The sequence below is a fragment of the Penaeus japonicus genome, unplaced genomic scaffold, assembly GCF_977035675.1.
Source record: "Penaeus japonicus unplaced genomic scaffold, GWHDUDI00000001_assembly GWHDUDI00000008, whole genome shotgun sequence".
NCBI lineage: Eukaryota > Metazoa > Arthropoda > Malacostraca > Decapoda > Penaeidae > Penaeus > Penaeus japonicus.
Window position 1 is genome coordinate 16,160,760 of NW_028234410.1, and position 7,500 is coordinate 16,168,259.

The following is a 7,500-nucleotide window of genomic DNA, read 5'->3' on the forward strand; positions in this document are numbered from 1 at the left end:
TCATAAAGACAAGAACAAAACAAAAAACATCATGGAAAAACCGAAAGCATGAAGTGAGAAAAGTGTCCAGAACGCGACACTGAGAAAGGCGAAAAGAAAGAGAGAAAGTAAATAAGAAAAGGCCGGTAAAGCCTGGAAGAGGTTGAGGGGGAGTGGCAGCCTGCAGCAGGTGACGTGGGTAACGAAAGTATATTCCTACGTGCTTTCAGACACGCACTTCACCACCCCCTCCCCTGTCCCAGAACCCATTCCATTATCCCCCTTCCCTGATAAAGTTTTGCCTCGCTTTTTTACTTGTCTTGACACCGAAGACACATTCTGTTAACGGGTTCAACAGAAATGATTTCGCGAGGCCAGCAATGATATCCCAATAATAAGCAAGATTCCCAGCATGTATGCTATGAGACATAAGTTTCAGTTTTCAGTTTTCTGAATTATTTTATATGAACTACGACGCAAATGTAAGATCTCGATGCGTTGGGATCCATTGTCTAGCGATTAGTCCTGCGTTAGTTTTTGTTTTTGTTTTTTAACTCGGTGACTGTTTGTTTGTTAGCCTCCCAAATCTGAAGTGGCATGATTTAAACTGTGGGTAGATGATGAAGCTATATGTATTTATATCTGTATTTCAGTAGATTTCAAGCGAAGTTATATATTATTATCCCTGTATCCTTAAAGCATGATTTTATGAATGAGTATGTACATGTAGTTTACTTTAACTTGAATAATAGCTGTGAGGCATCACTAGTTGCAAACCAGCAGATCTGTTTAGTGTCGCAGTGTACTTGTAGCAAGCAGGTCTGCCATGTCCTATTGGAATATTCAGGCTGCGCCGCATTCAGTATTTCACGCACAGATGTTTATTGTCCACAGTGTATGTTGTTCCGCGTTCGGTAGCGCGCCTGACGCTGATGGCTTGGGCTTCGTCTCGTGGAGTAGCTGGGGAAACAGACGGCTTCGATGAGGGTGACATGTGATTATGGCCGGTTACCATTCCAGTTACTGTCACTGTTGTTCTCTCTTCAATAAGCATCTAATAGGCTGTCTTCTAGAATCGTTCCAGTGTGGCCAAGGTCTCAAAATATGTTACTTTTGATACTCTTGCATCGGACTGCCACTCTCAGCTACGCACGACGAACCAAACAAGAACATGTTTAAAGCAATTCCTTTGTGTTCTTGCCTCTTGCCGGTGTATATGGATTAGCTCTTTTAGAAACACACACACATGCACACACGCGCACGCACGCACGCACACACACACACACACACACACACACACACACACACACACACACACACACACACACACACACACACACACACACACACACACACACACACACACACACACACAGATACACACACACACATAAACATATATATGTTTGTGTGTGTGCGCACGTGTGATTTATATATATATATATATATATATATATATATATATATATATATATATATATATATATATATATATATATATATATATTTTTATATACATATACATATACATACATACAATTAATCGTAATGCTTTAACATCTGTCTTTCGTCATGCGTTGACATCTAACCAATGTATCTCTTATTATTCAAGCACAAATGCAACTCTATCATTTCTTCCTACAAGCCAATTCTTACCGCAATAATAACCGCAACTCCCATGGCTACATCCATCACTATGCGACGTCGACCAAGCCGCGCGTCCTAGCGAGGGAATCATAAATAGCAATAAAGGCGATGTCAGGAAGTGTTGGGCCATAAAAGCGAGGCGGACGGTTGGCCCAGAGAATCTATGGTGATTCACACCAACCCCCCCCCCCCACCTACGGCCCCTTGCGAGGGATGGGGAAAATAGCGTTTATAGTAAAGGTAAAACTTTTTATACTTTGCACTTTTCGCAATGTGTGTGTGTGGTTGCGTGTAAAAGAGAGAGAGAGAAAGACGGCGAGAAAAGAGGCATGAGAAATAACCAAGAAAATCTGACTACGGACGAAATCCAATAATTTACCGATGAGAAAAACATGATTACGAGCGTCGGCGGCCAGAAGGCCGTCTCCCTCTCCGACGTGGATGCGGCCCCTTCCCCTGCCAGAAGAAATCGTCGCGCCTCCTTCGTCTCGAACCTTCCTCTTGTCAGCGGGTTCGAGGAAGAGCTCGCTAGGCCGGCCATTCGCGCGCGACATTTGTCCCAAAACACAGATGTGGTGTTGAGCATGAGGATGACTCGCAACACCCGCCCTGGGCGACGTCATTTGTTCCGTATGTGCTAATGCAGATAAATATGGGAATTGGTTACTTAGTTAATATCGATTCCTTCGTTGTGTCCTCGCAAGACTGCGTGGTCGATAGCGCCGTCTTCCCTGCAAATGTTCTCTTGTTAATGGTCTTGCTTTTAAGGGCGGAATTTCTGATGCAGTGAGCACTCTAATAGTTCTTAAAGTCGAGGCTGATCCAAATGATAGCAGTGTAATGATCCTCTTGGGCGGATTTAGTGTGAACCGAAGCAATACAGTGATATACATGCTGCAAAGGCTCAAATTGTGGTAGAAAGAATCTAGCATCAGTCCCAGACGTAGAATGCCTTGCAGGGCGTTCGAGTCAGGAAGTTGAGTCTTTATTCATAGTCAGGACGCGAGATTAAGCAAGCAAACAAGCGCGGAATTATAATCTAGGGTTTAAACTTATCCTCACTTTTATTTGTTGCGCAGTTTCTCAAGAAGAAGTTAATGATATACACCTTTCATTTATCAACGTAGCTTTACAACTTTGTATATACGGCCGCATATTGCATTTAATTGGTCCGGCAAATAAAGGACTATGCACCATTAAAGGTGCAGATCCTTAACACACGTTATTTGGAAGACTATTATGATACACGCGTTAAGGTAAAAATGAAATACAAGTGTAAAGTATTGGGGAAAAGATTAGTCTAGTGCAGTAATTAAGGATGTTAACGAGCTCAGGGAATGAGGGATTAAAGGCGTATGAAGCAGTGGACACGCTCTTGGTGGAAGAAGGTGCTATGCCTTGTCTTTGGTAGTCGTACATCGAAAGATAGATATGAAAATAGGTGAAATAACTCTTATGAACGTCTTTAGGGGCGTATATAGTGCGCAACAGCTAAAAGTGGGAGGAAGAGAGTGTTGGAAACGGTATAAAGAGGACAACCCCCTGCAAATACAGTGAAAAGTATTGAGCGAAATGAAGGAACGAGTAATTGTGATTCGGGGCGATACAGTGCTACGCCACGAGACGTCATAAAGGCATCGTCTGCTGGGGGCAAGACAGCGGTCTCTGCAGCAGAACTGTGAAAAAGTTTGTTTTTGCACATAAAAAGTTGCATTACAGTGAATCAACACTGGTGTACTTAAGGATTAAACTACCTAGGTTCTTAATTGATTAGCATTTGATCACTTCACACTAGTCTCACAATTAACAATTATATTGTTAGAAAAACTGCTACACTTCATTTGAGGAATCAGACTCGACCGATTTGGCGTCAGAAGCCTCCTCGTTGCTCTCGGTGTGCGGAGTGAAGAAAGCAGCCCATTTATTAGTGAGCCTGTAAAATGCACCCTCAACCCCAGCACTTCGGGGCAAAACAGCGTCAGGTGAGGAGAGCTTTAAGGCCGAACCTCCCACACACTAGAAGGCGAATCAGCACCTAAACTGCTTGCATGTCGACAGGATTTATTTCAATACCTCCGAATGCGACGGACTCCGAAGAGAGGAACTGTGACATGTGGCATTAGTTTGTTTTCAGTTTATGTAAACGGAAACTTTTTTTAAATCTAAAACGCTACCGATGATATTCATGTATGTACGTAAACATTCATATTTATATTCAAAAATGCTTCCATATAAACGCAGGTATTAGTGGCCAGTAATACCTGTGCCACTACGCATAACCACAATAAGCAGTTCAAATGACTACTTCTTCCTCACATTGCCATGCACTTCAAACATCTTTCTCTTTCTCCCATTATGTCCGTTTCTTCTTTTCTCAGTTTCTTCATATTTATTGCTTTTTCTATTTACCCTTGCCCTTTGCCTCTTCCTTCTCTAGATGCCCTCCGACCTGTGTCGAGTCGTGAGATCTGATCTTGGAGGCGTCTCCAGGAAGCCCCCCCCCCCCCGAAATAGAGGGGATTGGATGAAAAAATGGAAGACAACGGTTGCTTTTAACTAAGAAAGTTAGTATCTGATCAGCATTTACTCCCCTTTTTTTCTCTTCATATTTCTGATACTCTGATTAAAATACGAATTATACAATCAAATGCAGAAAAAACAGCGGAATACTAGAGAGCAATCGATTAGGGATATCTATTCATAGTAAATATACAAAACAACAAACAAAAGGAGAGAATAAGCAAGAAGCGAGTGACTAAAATAAGTCAGAGAGAAAGATCAAGAGACGTTTGGCCCAAACCGGAGAACTGAATGAAAATTCGTCTTTACTTTAACCCTTTCTAACCTCAACCTTCCAGGCGGTAAAACGAAGATTCATATTCCTGTTTTCCTCACGGCATGGTCTCCCCTCCCCCCCTCCCCTTCCCGCCGCCCTTTCTTCCTCCATTCACACATCAGCTGTTGGTGTGTTTGCCCCGGCCATTGTCAGTAAATTGTTCCTACCCAATCACCTCCCCCTTGTTCCCCCTACCCCCCCATCCCATCTTTCCATTTTACCTCACCTTCCCCCACCGGTGAACCATGTCGCCCTCCCTCTATCCCTGCCTTCCCCGTACCATCTCTCCGCCTCTCTTCCCTCTCCACTGTTCTGCTTATACTGTGCACTTCCCCGTTTCTCCTCACCTTTCTCTCTCCTCCATGCCTTGCCCTCGTCCTTGTCTCACCCGCTGCTTGATATTCTCATTCTCTGTTTCTCTCCCCAATCTTTGCTACCCTCTCTTTCTCTCCTCCTCCTTCTTTTCCTACCTCTTCCCTTCACTCTGCTTACCCTCTTTACACTGTCCTTCCTCTGCTCACTCCATCTAACAAATCCCTCTCTCCACTCTCCCAGTTCCACCGACACCCCCCTTCCCTGCCTGCATTCGTTCCTCTCTCTTGCGCTTCCTCATCTCTTCGTGCCCTCACTTTCTCAGCCTTACCTTTCACCCTTTCCTTCTCTCCCCTCTTTTCCATCAATGTTTATCTTCCTCTACACACTTCCCTGTGCATGCTCTTGCTCGCCCTAGTTTCTCTATCAATCTTTCCTTAATTTTCTAGCATTTTATCTATTTCCTCCGTGCTACCCCCGCCTCCCCGACCATCTGCTGCTCGCTGTTGCAGGGAGAAAAGTGTGATTTATGGTTATGAAAATCCACAAGTGACGAGTTTTGTCCAGTTTACGACAGTTTCCTGGGAAGCGCTCTCTCCCCCCCCTCTCTCTCTCTCTCTCTCTCTCCTCTCTCTCCTCTCTCTCTCTCTCTCTCTCTCTCTCTCTCTCTCTCTCCTCTCTCTCTCTACCTCTCTCTCTCTCTCTCTCTCTCTCTCTCTCTCTCTCTCTCTCTCTCTCTCTCTCTCTCTCTCTCTCTCTCTCTCTCTCTCTCTCTCTCTCTCTCTCTCTCTCTCTTATCATGTATCGTGTACACACCTACCCTCAAACAACCGTACGCTACGAAAAGGTCAACAGGCAGGGTTGAGCGCAGCCAAGTTGTCTCATTGAATCATTAAAGTTTCAACAAATCTTGAGGAAGGGGAAGAAGCGCTGTGGACTCGCCCCTCCCTCCCACTTTGTCTTCCCTTACACCCTCCCCCCCTTTTTATTCCCCTCCCCTCCACCACCCTGTGGCGGTGTAGCAACATCCTTACTCCGCCATAATCACATGCCGATATGAACGACTGTTGTGAAACACTGTCAGAGAACGAACGAAAGTTTCCGGACGCGGGTAAATTCCAGAATTTTTCGAGCGCGTTCAATATTTTTTTCTCTCTTTTTTCACTTTTCTCTCCTTTTTTTTTCTTTCTTTCTTTTTTTTTAACTCAGGCTCGTTGTATGCCAATAAAGAGGCACCACAGCGATTTCTTTATTAATCGTCTTTGAGTGACTTTCTCTGAAATTATTTAACATCATCAGCTTGTATGTCAAACAGATACATGGAGTAAAAGGCGTATATAACAAATGAATCTAAAAAACTCTTCACTGGAAGACAAATAGTCTAAGCCTACGAAGAGTCTGTAGTGGTGGTGTGTTCTGGATGGGCTGTGTGGTAGGGAACGGGCTACAGGAGGGCTGGGGGAGGCCAAAGGGAGGGCTAGGGGAGGCCAAAGGGAGGGCTATAGGAGGGCTAGGGGAGGCCAAAGGGAGGGCTATAGGAGGGCTAGGGGAGGCCAAAGGGAGGGCTAGGGGAGGGCTATAGGAGGGCTGGGGGAGGCCAAAGGGAGGGCTATAGGAGGGCTGGGGGAGCCAAAGGGAGGGCTAGGGGAGGCCAAAGGGAGGGCTAGGGGAGGCCAAAGGGAGGGCTATAGGAGGGCTGGGGGAGGCCAAAGGGAGGGCTAGGGGAGGCCAAAGGGAGGGCTGGGGGAGGCCAAAGGGAGGGCTAGGGGAGGCCAAAGGGAGGGCTGGGGGAGGCCAAAGGGAGGGCTGTAGGAGGCAAAAAGGGAGGGCTAGGGGAGGCCAAAGGGAGGGCTATAGGAGGGCTGGGGGAGGGCTATAGGAGGACTGGGGGAGCCAAAGGGAGGGCTATAGGAGGGCTGGGGGACCCAAAGGGAGGGCTATAGGAGGGCTTGGGGAGCCAAAGGGAGGGCTGGGGGAGGCCAAAGGGAGGGCTGGGGGAGGCCAAAGGGAGGGCTATAGGAGGGCTAGGGGAGGCCAAAGAGAGGGCTATAGGAGGGCTGGGGGAGGCCAAAGGGAGGGCTGGGGTAGCCAAAGGGAGGGCTATAGGAGGGCTTGAGGAGCCAAAGGGAGGGCTGGGGGAGGCCAAAGGGAGGGCTGGGGGAGGCAAAAAGGGAGGGCTAGGGGAGGCCAAAGGGAGGGCTATAGGAGGGCTGGGGGAGCCAAAGGGAGGGCTATAGGAGGGCTGGGGGACCCAAAGGGAGGGCTATAGGAGGGCTTGAGGAGCCAAAGGGAGGGCTGGGGGAGGCCAAAGGGAGGGCTGGGGGAGGCAAAAAGGGAGGGCTAGGGGAGGCCAAAGGGAGGGCTATAGGAGGGCTGGGGGAGCCAAAGGGAGGGCTATAGGAGGGCTGGGGGAGCCAAAGGGAGGGCTATAGGAGGGCTGGGGGAGCCAAAGGGAGGGCTATAGGAGGGCTTGGGGAGCTAAAGGGAGGGCTGGGGGAGGCTAAAGGGAGGGTTACAGGAGGGCTGGGGAGGGAGAAACCGTGTGGTGTGCAGAAGGCCGTAGCAGTTTCATTCTTTTTTAAGTATCCTTACGAGATGTTTATTCCTTTTGTTTTCTGTTTGCAGGTATCGTATGTTTCCTCAGCATTGCATTTTCGAGTGGTGAGTCCTTGGAGGTTTATGCAATTTACAGACTCTGGTAACATTCCCACTACAGCGACTTTTTC